We start from the raw sequence: 14,196 nt of genomic DNA, 5'->3' as shown, positions 1-14,196 counted from the left end.
TCATGTTCCGATACAGACCATAAAGCATAAACGATAACATTACAAGTCATTCAACAAATATATACATATACAGACTTGTAAACAAAACAACTTGATGATTATCCATCTTATGCCCTCGTGCCACTTCCTGTAATACAAAGAAACTGAGTGGGTCAGGCTTGGGAGCCTGGTGAGCATATAAGGTTTTCAACCCACAATAAATAATTAAATTAATATTCATCAACCGACAAAAACCCGATTACCCATTCCCGTTATTCTCACTTTATGTCCCTAAAATAACTAATACAAGGGACCTAGTCTAAGAATATTTCATCGGGGCGACAACACATGCTTTCCGAGGTTTCCTGGCAATATATGTCAAATAAGGTAACCATGGGGGGGGGGGGGGATGGAGTACAGCGAATGAACACCCAAGTTCATTAACACCTACAGGTGGCGAGCCTGCTAGTGTTCCACAAGACTGTCTAGAAAAGTCCGTGGTCGTCATCTAAACTCCACTAGATGACTAAATCAAAACAACAACGAGGCCTCTCATCTGTTTATTACACACCAACTATCTACCCATGTTCTACCCAACATATTAGTAGATAAAAATATACATTTTTATACATAGTTTAAACCTGTATAGCATGCTTTAATCAATACATATTCCACATAACAGATGAGACACACACACATAACACGTATTTCATAGAGAATAAATCAGATCTATGAGATAAAAGAGAGTGGATATACATTCACACATATAACAACAAAATATATACACATAGCATGTATTTTATATAAAATACTTCACAATAATGTGTTGGAAGAAAGTAACTACACACTCACTTGATCAAAAGATGATCGGACAGCACTACGGCTTGCAGAAGTAGTGTTTCTCCGTAGATCTGGAAGATCTTCACAAAAACCGGGCTCCTCGCGGGCAGGGCTTCGGCTCGGGAATAACGCTCTTCGGGATCCTCGGGACTTCGGATCTTGCTTCGGGGCTCGGGAATGATAGCGGGGCTTCGGGATATGATTGGCACGCAAATCGAGGCAAAAACTAGAGAGAAGAAAGAGTTTGAACAAGAGAAAATGGCTGATCTCGGTTTCTATTTATAAGCTGGTGGGTCTGGGATTACGCTGGGCGTAATTTCAATTTACGCTGGGCGTACTTTGACGTCATTGCATGCGTCAATCGGTGGCACTCGAGTATTGGTTAGGCAACTTGCATCCTCCTGAGTACGCTGGGCGTACTCCAATTATGCTCGACGTAATTTGACTCGTCAAACTTCTAATTGCGTAACTTTCGCATACGAGCTCCGTTTTCGATGTTCTTTATATCCACGCGTAGGTGAGACTACGCTCTACAACTTTCATTTAGACTCTGTCGGCTAATTTTGACTTTATTTGTATTATTTATTTTTAGTAGGCTCGGACAGGAAAACTTCGTTATAAATTCATAACTTATTCGTCCGACGTTCGTTCTCGCCTAACTTTTCATTGTTTTGCTATTAACAACGAGATCTTCAATTCCCATTTAGATTGTTTCGGCTATAAACCGCTTGATCTCAAATCGAGTATTCGGGTTGCATACCGCTTAAGTTGAAACTTCAGAAAATCATAACTTCCTCATACGAAGTCAGATTTGGGCGTTCTTTTTATGCACGCTCTCGGTTTAACGAACTCTACGACTTTCGTTTAGATAACTAAGGCTAAATATTGCACTAACGTAAATTTCACTTTTTACGTCATTCAGCGTTGCCGGTTCTGTCGCGAAACTTCCACAGGTCATAACTTCTTCGTTATAACTCGGATTTCGACATTCTTTATATATTCGAAAACCTCGTTTTGGCCAGTACAACTTTATGCAAAGATATTGAGTTTATTTTACACTTAAATTTTGACGCTTATTTTATTCTTAATTAATCAAATCACATAATTAAGCAATTAAGCACGAAACACATAATACACAAATAATACGCTTTTATTATTTCAAATTGGGTTACAAAGGTTAACCTAGACTATTACATCAACGAAAATGCGTAGCCTGGAAATGCGGGCGTTACACACCACCTCATCATCCAATACGCACATTCTAAACCACAAAACATGGAAAATGTTGTGAATATGACTGAGCTCCTCTGGTAGATCCAACCTGTACGCAAACTTGCCAACCCTGGAAATCACTTGAAAAGTCCCAATATATCGGGGAACTAACTTCCTTCTCTTCCTGAAGCGTATCACACCTTTCCAAGGTGAGACCTTTAGTAACACCATATCACCAACCTAAAACTCCAACTCCGATCGGTGCTAGTCGGCATAGCTTTTTTGCCGACTCTGAGCCGTCTATAGTCTTTGCATGATCTGCTTGATAAGCTCTGTGGTCTGAAGGAATACTTCGGTCCTTCCCATAACTCTGTGACCAACCTCCCCCCAACAAACCGGGGTATGACATCTCTGACCATACAAGGGCTTAAAAAGTGGAGCACTAATGCTTGAGTGAAACTTCACATGATTGAGAACATGAAACTTCATTGACCGGGAGGTTTGTGGAACTCATTGTTTTTCGACAATTTAAAGCGTTAAGTTCTTCAATTATATCAGCCAGACTAAGACGATTGAGGAAATTGTATTTTTACGTAATATCTTATGTGTTTACGGTCAGGAAGTGAGTTTACGGCCCATATTCCGTGTGTGTATATATATATATATATATATATATATATATATATATATATATATATATATATATAGGGGTGAGGGGAGTGATGAATAGAGTGATGAACACCAAGGAGCTTAAGTGTGTGCATTTGAAGGTGTTCGAGAGAGAGAGAGAGAGAGAGAGAGAGAGAGAAAAGAGAGTGTGTGTTAGTGTGTGTGAATCTTGTATCCGGATCTTCATTCTTATCATATCATACAAGATTCATCATCATCTTCTTCTCCTTCTCTTCTTATTGTGATCTGACATCATCCGTTTGATTGGGATTCCACACTATCAAACGGATCTGATTGATACACAAGCATATTTGGGGACTTACAATTGGTATCAGAGCTTGGTTGTATGAATCAATTTTTTCAGATCTGGAGCTTATTTGATCTTATTTTGAAGAGATTTTTGCGTTTTTTGATAGATCTCGCAAAAATAAGGGGGGTTTGTTCTTCGCGTTTTTCCTAAAAACGAGTTTTTGATCGAGTTTTGGAGCAAAAAGGGTGAAAAAACGTTGGTTTTTGTAAGAAAAGCGATTTCTGAAGAGTTTACCGTTTCTGAAGGGTTTACGGTCCGGAGTTTGCGGCCTCGGCTCGGCTTGGATCGCGGCTTGAAGAACGGCTCGGAAGTGGACTACAACAACGCTTTAAAAAAATAGGAACGACTTTGCATCTTGCAAGGATCGAACCTACGACCTCCGGATCAACAACCCAAGCGCCTAACCATCTCGGCTAGCCAATCCCTTGTGCATTCACTCCGAAATTTAATTCTTAAACACTCCTAGTCACATCCAAACTTTTGCATTCTTGTCATTTTCAGCCCAAAATTGATTTTTCTTTAATTTTAAATTCCTTTTTCAAACCAAAAATTATAATTTTTAAATTTTTACTTTTATTTTTGACTTTTTACTTAAAATTTTGACTTTGACTTTTAAAATTTGACCTTTGACTTTAAAAACTTTGAGTTTCTCGTTTGACTTTTAAATTTTCAAATTTAGCTTTTCGGTTTGACTTTTAAGTTTGACTTTTCAAGTTTGACTTTTGAGTTTGACTTTTTAAAATTGACTTTTAAGGTTGACTTTTGAGGTTTATAGTCAAAGGGCATTTTTAAATTTAAGTTTGACTTCTAGTTGTGCTTTACGAGGGAATTGAAAAACATGAAAGAGAGTCGTCAGGAGACTTTAAGACAAAATTTCAACATGTTCGATTATATTCCTGGAGAAACCCTGGAAGCTCAGTTGCAGCGATTTACCACACTCTCTACTGTGATGAATATAGCTGGGATCGTCTTGACCAAATCCGAGATAAACAAAAAGCTACTGAATGCACTTCCGAAATCATGGGATATGGACGTGGCTGACATCAAAAAGACAAAAGATCTCAATCGTCTTAGTCTGGATGATATAATTGAAGAACTTAACGCTTTGAATTGTCAAAAAACAATGAGTTCCACAAACCTCCCGGTCAATGAAGTTTCATGTTCTCAATCATGTGAAGTTTCATGTACGCTATCTAGTGAAGATGCGATTAAATTTCTTCGAGAACAAATTGATTTATTAAAAAGGGAAGTTGAGGACCTAAGATATAAAGGATATCAAAATCAGGAAAGGATAGAAACCCCTGAAGGCTGAATTAGAAGCAAAAACCAAGGACTTTAGGAAACTTCAGGAAGAGTATAGCAACAAGTGTTAAAATTATGATTATATTAAGAGACAACTTGCTGTTGTAACCGAAGAACTTGACACTTTAAAAATTAAGTGTGGAAAAATAGATGTCAGTTTCAAGAAATTATACTGCGTCAGCCGTCAAGTCAGACAGTCGAGTCCTTATATGAAACCCAATTAAAATTCAAAGAAAATCAAAACAAGGGTCTAGGGTATGATAGTGTTCCTCCACCTTTCAATCATAACTACACATCCATTTCTATGACATAAGACGAAATTGACAGGGAGGCACATCTTCGATATGGCAAACCAGCTGGATTTGTGTCAGGAGGATTTATTCAGGTTGAAAATACTAATGTTTCTGCTTCATGTGCAGGTAAAGTAGCAGAAGATGAGAACAAGGAGAAAACCATTGAACAAACCAACATCTTCTTAAACTCTAAATCTGTTGCTTCGAACTCAGCTGTTTCTGATCAACCTGCTGTTGTGAAATACAGGCCACCAATTCCAACACAACAGAGTTCTTGTGGCAAGTGTGCATGTGGGAACAACAAGAGACAAGGAAAAGATACGCCACCAGGGGCAGGAAGAAACAATTTCCCAGTGAAGAAAAAGACTTCTTTTCACTGTGGAACACCTGGACACATTGCCAGACATTGTCCAAATCGTGCATACATTCCCTACTACGCACAAGGATGGCAGAACGCACCAAGAGGGAGATACTTCAAAAGAAACCCCTCAAGGTCACGTTCAGATAACGCCGACTGGAATGCCATGAAGGCCAAGAATCAATCTTCCAAAGCCAAGCATCTGAATCCCAAGGGCAAGAAGGAAATGTCAGCCAATAAGCCCAATCCAAGAGATAATCCAGTAAAACAAAGACCGGTTAGGTCAAAGTCATCTCAACGGCCGACATCAAGTTCCAAAGCAAGTGCCGAGGTACCCATTGGATCGAACAAGAAATCGGTTAAACCCGAATATATATGGGTACCAAAGGTGAAAACTCCCAAATCTTCTAATGACTCTAATATTTCATCGTCTTCTGTTTGTGATAAACAAGATATGTCATGGGAGAGAGTACCCTGCAAGGATGAAAAAGGCCGACCCAGTTTCAAAATGGACTGAGTTCCAAAGACCAATTAATCCCGCTCTGTGTCGGAGCAGCTATGGAGGCATCTCATCAGACTTCGGTTTGTTGGTAGTGGTTGTTCCAGGCACATGATAGGATACATCTCTCAACTGTACAACACTTAGAACATTGTTTGGGAGAATGTGTCCTTTGCGGGAAGGGAAGAAAAGAAGTGATCACTCACGGGGTTAGTGCTTAATGACATGAAGAATTTTCGGATCTGTTGTGAGATTACGCGTGCTGTTCTCAGACTTTCTGGATGCAAATTCAATCGGTGACTTACGGTTTGAGTTTTCTTCTCTATACTCTTGAGTTTTTCTTAATCTGATTCGCTTTAAAGACTAATTTTTGTTTTAGGATAATTTAAATCTGCCCATTTACTTTTGTTTCTCTCCTATGCAGAAATTTAGGGGGAGAAATAAAAACAAAAATTAGAAAATTTTAAAAAATCCAAAAACATTAGAAAATTAGAAAATAAAAAAAAATATGCTGGTTATGAAATGTGCTTGAGGGAGATGTTCTGGGAAGTGATATAATCATGTGATAACAGGCAACCTGAGTCTGCGTAACGTACCCAAAGTTGAAGGGTCTATGCTCTGGTTTGATGCGTCGATAGGCACGAAAAGTTTTAAAATGGACATGACTAGGAAGAGTTGAACTTAGGAAATTTATAGACTTGAAAAATCTTGACCTAGTTAGATCCGTTCAGCCTGACAATACGACGCTCGGATAGGTTGAGCATGGAGATATATATGGGAATCTACTCGTCACATTAATTGAACTCGTACTTGGAACCGTGGTTTAACTTTTCCTCGATGTGCGGATTCTGTCCTTAATTCCAGTTGGATGGGGTGACTGGTAAATTCCGATAATTTAGGTCTGTAGAATATCATTTTCTTTCTTTCCTTCTGTTAGTCATATGTTGTTTCCTTCGCGTGACTTCCAATCCGACCCGGTACACAGCATATGCAACTCTATTTCTCTGCATGTTATATATGTGAAATACCTCTTATCTGTTAGCCATATGCTGTCTCCTTTGCGTGACTTCTAATCTGACCTGGTACACAGCATATGCAACCTTCTACTTCTCAACCCCTCTGAAGTAATAAGTAATAAGTAATAGAATTCTGAATCTATCCTCTCTCTGAATGGTTGTCTGCTCACCCGGTGTAAGGAGTACTCTGGAAGTTCTTGATGGCTGGGGCATATCAGGAAGCGGGAAACATGTTCCAGTACAATTAAAATTGAACACTCAAAGATTGTCTATAGATCTCGCTGCTCAATTTAGGTGGACAACAATATCCCTGGTCGTCAGCTGAATGGTCCTTAAGATATAGTATCTTGGAACTTAGGATCAGATATAATATGTAGGAACTTGAGTTCACCTTGTCTAGTAACAAGTAGTATGTCCTAAATTTGTCACAATTTTTCGTGTTTAAGTGGACAACAATACAGGCGATCGACCAGACAAAGACGTGAAGATAGAAGGTACCGACAAGTGGATAAAGGCTGTCTAAAAACTTTGATCCCAAATCTTTCTTAAAGTTAGATATCATTTTTATTTTTGTTAAATTTGTCATAGTTTCTTCTAATTTAAATATTAGGGGAGCATTAAAAATTGAAAACAATGAAAAAAAAAATCAGAAAAATTCAAAAATCAAAGAAAAATCAAAAATTAAAAATCCAAAAATAGTGTTATTTATGTTTTATTTCTTGTTCAGAAAAATCAAAAATCCAAAAATATTTTTGTTTCTGTTTTAATTTGTGTGCTAAGTTTTCTTTTAGTTTTGTTTTGTCTTGAAAAGTGATTTCAGGTATAGATAAGACTCATGGAGTTTGTGTTGAAGACTTCTGAGCCAAAGCTTCGTCCGTGAGCATCGAAGAATTCGCATTCGAAGGAGCAAGAAATGAAGATTATTCTTTCGACATTCAATCTTTAAACCCCAAAAGCAAGGTGAAGCTGAAATTGAAGAATATGTGACAGATTGCATTGAAGCATCCTCAATCAGTCTGCTGCTATCTTAAACCTGCTGAAGTGATCTAGAAGTTTAGTTCTCTCTGATGTTCTCTCTGAAGATTCTCAAGCTGAGAGCGCTATCTTTCAAGAATCAGTACATCAAGCCTCCTCACCCGACGTGCGTTCAAGGCGAAATTCTGAAGAAAAGCCCAACCGCTCAAGATGAAGTCATTCATTAAAGATTCATCAAGTTCATCTTGAAGTCATGAAGAATTTGAAGATTAATGCTGAAGCCAAGTTCCCAATGAAGATTATCAAGAAAGCCACCTACTTTTTAGGGGGAGCTTGTTGGGTCATTTAAGAAAAGAAAAGAAAGCTATAAACCAAGGGGGAGATTGTTGGGTCAATATTATGCTTTATACTTTGCTTTTTGAGGAAATTGTATTTTTATGTAATATCTTATGTGTTTACGGTCAGGAAGTGAGTTTACGGCCGTAAACTCAGTTTGCGGCCCATATTCTGTGTGTATATATATAGGGGTGAGGGGAGTGAGGAATAGAGTGATGAACACCAAGGAGCTTAAGTGTGTGCATTTGAAGGTGTTCGAGAGAGAGAGAGAAAAGAGAGTGTGTGTTAGTGTGTGTGTGAATCTTGTATCCGGATCTTCATTCTTATCATATCATACAAGATTCATCATCATCTTCTTCTCCTTCTCTTCTTATTGTGATTTGACATCATCCGTTTGATTGAGATTCTGCACAATCAAACGGATCTGATTGATACACAAGCATATTTGGGGACTTACAATTGCTGTATGAGAACTCCACAAGGGGTAGGTAGGAACCCCAACTTCCACCAAAAAGGATAACAGAGGCTCGCAACATATCCTTAAGGGTATGTATCGTCCCCTCACTCTGGCCATTAGTCCGCGGATGATAAGCAATGTTGAAATGCAACCTTCTGCATAGTTCCTCGTGGAACTTCTGCCAGAAACGGGAAGTGAACCGAACATCCCGGTCTGAAACAATGGAGACTGGAACCCCATGACGAGAAACAATCACACGAACATAAACATCGGCCAAATTTTCGATTGAACATAATTCCAATGATTCTCATTTTACAATCCCAAATCCTTACTGCAAATGCAAAAATTCCAAACTCCTGCCATTTACCTAAATCTGTTAGATTCTAAACTTATATGCATCGATCCTCTTGTAATGATTATGCACAAAGTCACAAAGACTTGTCAACAGACATTACAGAGTATTCCAATGGAGATCATTCCATGGAAACGAAGTCTCAAATTCAAAGTAAATTGCTTTGAACATCCTTCATGCATTAAGTTTCCTAATCTTACACAGATTTGATGAATAACTACCACCTATGGGAACAGCTCCATATTCCCATATTGACTATCACTTCTGAACAAGAGTTGCCTCTTTTCAAAATATGTCAATATGGTCCTTCCAAAATTAACACCATACTTCCAATTGTCATTGAGCAACCAATCTTTGGTAAACCTTAGATTGTCCTCAACAATTGCTTAATCAAATTAGTCATATCTAGTTCTAGAACTTTTTTCCCTCTTAATGCTCTGGGCATTTTGAAAAATTTAGAATAGTTAAATATTATAGCGCATGCAATCGAATCCATATCCGAAGAGTATGGGACACGATTCATAAAGACATGATACCAGACTAGTCTTTTGCTATAATATTCCTATTTGTATTTGCCAAGTTCTCATAATTGAGATTATGAAAAGGGATGCCGTAATCATAATCGAATTTTAGAACGCAAATAACGTACCCATATATAGAAATTCCTTATGTTGACCATTCCAACATAACATTCATATATATACTTGACTATATTTGATTAAGATCTCACGATCTTAGCTTGTGGATTAGAGATGAGGTATAATTTCCACTCCCTTAATTATAGCAAAACAACTTTTTCCTAATTGAAACTTTTGTTTTCTATAATTAACATTGCTGACGTGCAACACTTATCATAATTATCATGCCCCCACTAACATGATGATTATTAACATAACACTTATGCTCCCACTAGCTTTGGCATGTACTCAGAAATCAGCTGGACTTCTAGAAATCAGTACTTTATTGGCTTCCTTACCAAAGTTCAGACTTTTGATACGAGATGCTTTGATAAAACTTTATCAAAATCATACACCTTTCCTTAGATAGCACACATGTGTGTCTAAACAATTTCAGAACTATGAAAAGGGATGCCGTAATCATAGTCTCAATTGTTTAGACCTTTTCCATTTCTCACAAGTCCATGTTAGTGTGGTGGTTAACCACACATGCTCTACTAACGAATTTGAGATTGCAAATATCATAATTGCTATCTACTTAAAGTCTACTTAATGAAAGTGTTTCATCACCATCATTTTCATGAATCGGAGAGAAACCTTATGAAACTTAGATTTTATGGTTTATGTGTTCCTATCCATGTGAATTTGTCAAAACCATAATCACAAGACACGGTTAATGACAAATCCAAACTCATATGGATTGAACTTGTGCAGTCTTAATTTCTTGCCACCTGGAAGCACAAGCTCCTGCCATTGCTTCCAAGTTGTTATGCAACCAATTGAGAAATCGCAGAACTCATATGCAAAGCCAACTTTAACTGGAACGGGCACAAAAATAGAAATATGTCAACACGATAGGTTATAAACCTCACGTTGTGTTCTAGTGTTAAACTACATGTTTTTATTCTTTATTAGATCTTGAAATTCTTTTCAGGATCTTTAAGACTCCCACTGTCCTTTTGACATATAAGACTATCATGGCAAATATAAAAGAGATAGTGCAGATTCCTTATCAAGACAAACACTTCACACAATCGGCCTAATTTGGTCTTTGTTTTATCTAAAACATCACAACTTACCAATTTCAAATGCACAAGAGTAGGACACTTTTACTCTTACATTTAACAAGTGTTATAAACCTTTCTTTAAGATATGTCACTCAAGTTATAATCTTGGAGTATGACTCTAAGACTTGTATTGGAACGAAGTATGACTCTAAGACTTGTATTGGAACAAAGTATGACTCATCCTCTTGATTTAACCATTTCAACAATTCATGACTCCTCTTCTTAGCCATAGGAATGCACTCAGATGTCCTTAGAGGACCAATTGTGATATGGTTTCTTAATCATCAAGATGATCACAAAACATGATACTAAAGTACGCTCCCATCTATTAAGATTTGAGAAACTTTTATCTTTCTTCCTAATTTGATTCTTCTCATTCGTTTTGCCATACATTGAAACTTTTCTAATGCTTCAGAATTATACATAAACTTGTAAGTATAACCATATTTACTAAACCGTAGTAAATCATGACGAATAGTCTTATCAACCTTTTGTGGTGGACCTTGACCAGTGCTTAAGAATGTGTACTCGATCCCTTAGTCCTTCACTTGACTCACATATACATGTGAACAAGGAACTTGTCTTAATTTTCCAAAGCTGAAAGTTCTCATTCATCATACTATACAACTTGTATGATTCCAAGTTTCTATACAACTGAAAACTTGGGTGTGAGAAGCTTTCCTTATTTGGTAAATTTAGACACTACCATAAGCGAAAGAATCAAATTCACATATCCATTATTGCTAGAAACATATAAAGATCAATTTTCAATAAAAGTCATTCCAAGGAGATATAAACTAAAATAAAATCAAAATTTTATTTGTTTATAAAATTTGGAAAAAAAACTTGTTCCTAACAATGCAACTTTAATTGAAAGCTATGCTATTACATATATCCTAGCAATCTATCATAACTCCTAAGTAGTAGCTCAAGAATCTGATCTTTAATCAAACGATAAAAATCCATCTTCGCGGTCAGATTCACCATACTCTTTCTTTAAGCTTCCTTCACTTTTTCTTTTGATTCTTAAAACATCAACATGTTACCCAGTCACATCATGTAATAAGAATCTCAGAATAGAATCTTAACAGAGTTAGATAGTGGTCTTTACCTGAAGTAGAGTCAAACTTATTGACTTTACCGGCCTTATGAACTTTCAGGTAAATTTGGCAGCTTCGCAACCAATGCCCTTTCCTTTAGGAAATAGAACCATATGGACCCTTTGGGAATGGTACATGGGACAATCTCAGACTTAGCCTTTCTCTTTACCATTTGGTCAACCGAGTTGACTATGGTCAATCCCTTTCCATTGGGAAGAGAAAGCTTTTACTGGGTATCCAATGCAACCATTGTCAATGTCCATTGAAGGTTTGGAAAGTTGATCCACTAATCAAATTTGCTTTACCAAAGGTCCAAATCATTGCTGATTCATCAGTACCAAGCAAATTGATAAGATCATTAAGGGTCATGTCATAGTCTATTTCATAGTAGTCCCAAAGGTAACTCACTATGTGACTTAGAAAGTGATTGAACATCCAACTTTCTAAAGACTTTGACACCCAACTCTCCCGACTTGTCAATATGTGACTTCATCTCCAAGATGTGAGCACACATAGACCTTGCTTACGATTAGGGCTTGAGTGACCTTGAACTTGTGTGTAAGGGAGAATAACTGAAAGAGGTGGAGGAGGTGAAGTTTCAAGAGACTTGGGAAGATCATAGATGTCTGAACTAGACATCTTTTTGGGAGATATTCAAAATAGTTGATTTAAAGTCCTTAATATAACACCCAATATAAAATATTAAGGCTAGGACCGAACACAATATTTTATAACTTGGAAGAGGGATGCCGTAATCCAAGCTATAGAATATTTGAAGGTAGGTGAATGACGATTCACGAATTTCCACCATGAAAAACGAACCAATTTATTAGGTTTTTAATTGGATTTGAAACTCCTAGATCTTTTGAGATTCATTGAACTGCTCAATGGCATGTTTCAATCTCGAGTGTGCTCTTCAAGTTTTGTGACTGGGATGTCGAGGATTACAAAACAAGGTGTGAAGTAACCATGCAAATTACTTGGTACCCTTAATATTTACCCCTTAATCAATGTGCTGGTTAACCACATGCCCTCCACCGATACTATGATAAATATTAAGTTACCCTTTTCCTACCTTGTTAAATCAAGCTAGTGTGTCGGTTAACCACACATGCTCCACTAACCGACTTAAGCAAAGTGCAAAGTGTAATTTCATGGATTAGCACCTTATTCACATTTTCCTAAAGCAACTAAGATTGGGAATTATAAAAAACATTTAGTTACTTTATATTTATCATTAATACTTTTAATGAACAGAGAATTATAGTCCTTGTCCTACCCATTCAGCCAACGACCCTCCACCAGTCAAGGAAGCGGTGGGTGAGAGTGGACACCCATTAAACTGCCATTTTATAGGCTGTAACCTTATACCCCCTTATAGACCGACTTCGTGAATGGGGGCTACTAATGGTAGGACGACTTGCTCTTATACATACATATATATATATATATATATATATATATATATATATATATATATATATATATATATATATATATATAAATATTATTAACTTATAATATTATAAAGTATAAGGGTTGAGTTTTAACTTTTAAAATTCTAAGGGCTTAACTTTGAATTAAAGTATTCATTAGGGAAAACTTTTCAAATTCCAAAACTTGAGGGCAAGTTTTGAAACTATTCAAAACTATTCAATTCCATAACTTATGTGTTTAAAGTAGTTTTATTCCAAAAACTCTTCAAGTTCCGTAACTTCAGGACAAGTTATGGAAGACTTTAAAGTATTAAATTAATAGGACTTTTCTTTATTCATAACCTATGGAAATATTTATGAGTTTTATGGATCTTAAATATGAATTTTCATATAACTTGAGGACAAGTTACAAAAACACATTTTAGAACCAACTCTTAGATTAATTTGGATTCAAAACCAACAATTTCACATAACTTTTATGTTAATCTAAGCAACTCATAAGAACAAGATAATTCAATCAAACTTTTTTATTTCATGTAATTAGCCTAATCCATAAAATAACACAAAACATGAATCTATTGACAATTATCTTTGAAATTGGATTAGAATGAACATTACCACATCAAAAACAGGTTCGGTTGTTCCATCGGATATCTCAAACTCTTATGATCTGTGTAGACCATACAATGGACCCCATATAAATAGTTTCTCCAAATATTTAGGGCGAACACCACTTCCCCCAACTCCAGATCATGTGTGGGATATCACAACTCATGCGGCTTCAGCTACCGCGAAGCATAAGCAATCACACGTCCTCTTTGCACGAGGATCACCAGTAAACCGGTGATGGATGCATCACATAATACCACAAAATCCTCGACTCCCTCTGGGAGGGTCAATATCGGGGCCTAACATAACCTATGTTAAAGAGTCTCAAATGCCACCTGCTACTTAGGCCCCATCGGAATTCCACCCCTTCCTTGTCAGACGAGTGAGGGGTGCCACAATCGTGGAGAGTCCTAAATGAATCTCTGATAGTACCCTGCCAAACCCAAGAGCCTCCTGATCTCCGAGGGAGATTCCGGAACCTCCACTGCATCACAGCCTCGATCTTGGCCGGATCGACCAAAATCCCATCCTGGTTAACGAGGTGCCCCAGGAACAAGACCTCTTGTAATAAAAAACTTGCACTTCGAGAACTTATCATAAAGCCGTTCTCGCTTCAAAACCCCTAAAAGCTATCGAAGGTGCTCCTCATGCTGCTCTTGGGTCTTCGAATACACCAAGATATCATCAATAAACATAATGACAGATCGAT

Source organism: Lactuca sativa, chromosome 5 (assembly GCF_002870075.4).
Source record: "Lactuca sativa cultivar Salinas chromosome 5, Lsat_Salinas_v11, whole genome shotgun sequence".
In the NCBI taxonomy this organism is placed as follows: domain Eukaryota; kingdom Viridiplantae; phylum Streptophyta; class Magnoliopsida; order Asterales; family Asteraceae; genus Lactuca; species Lactuca sativa.
This window is presented reverse-complemented; position numbering follows the sequence as displayed.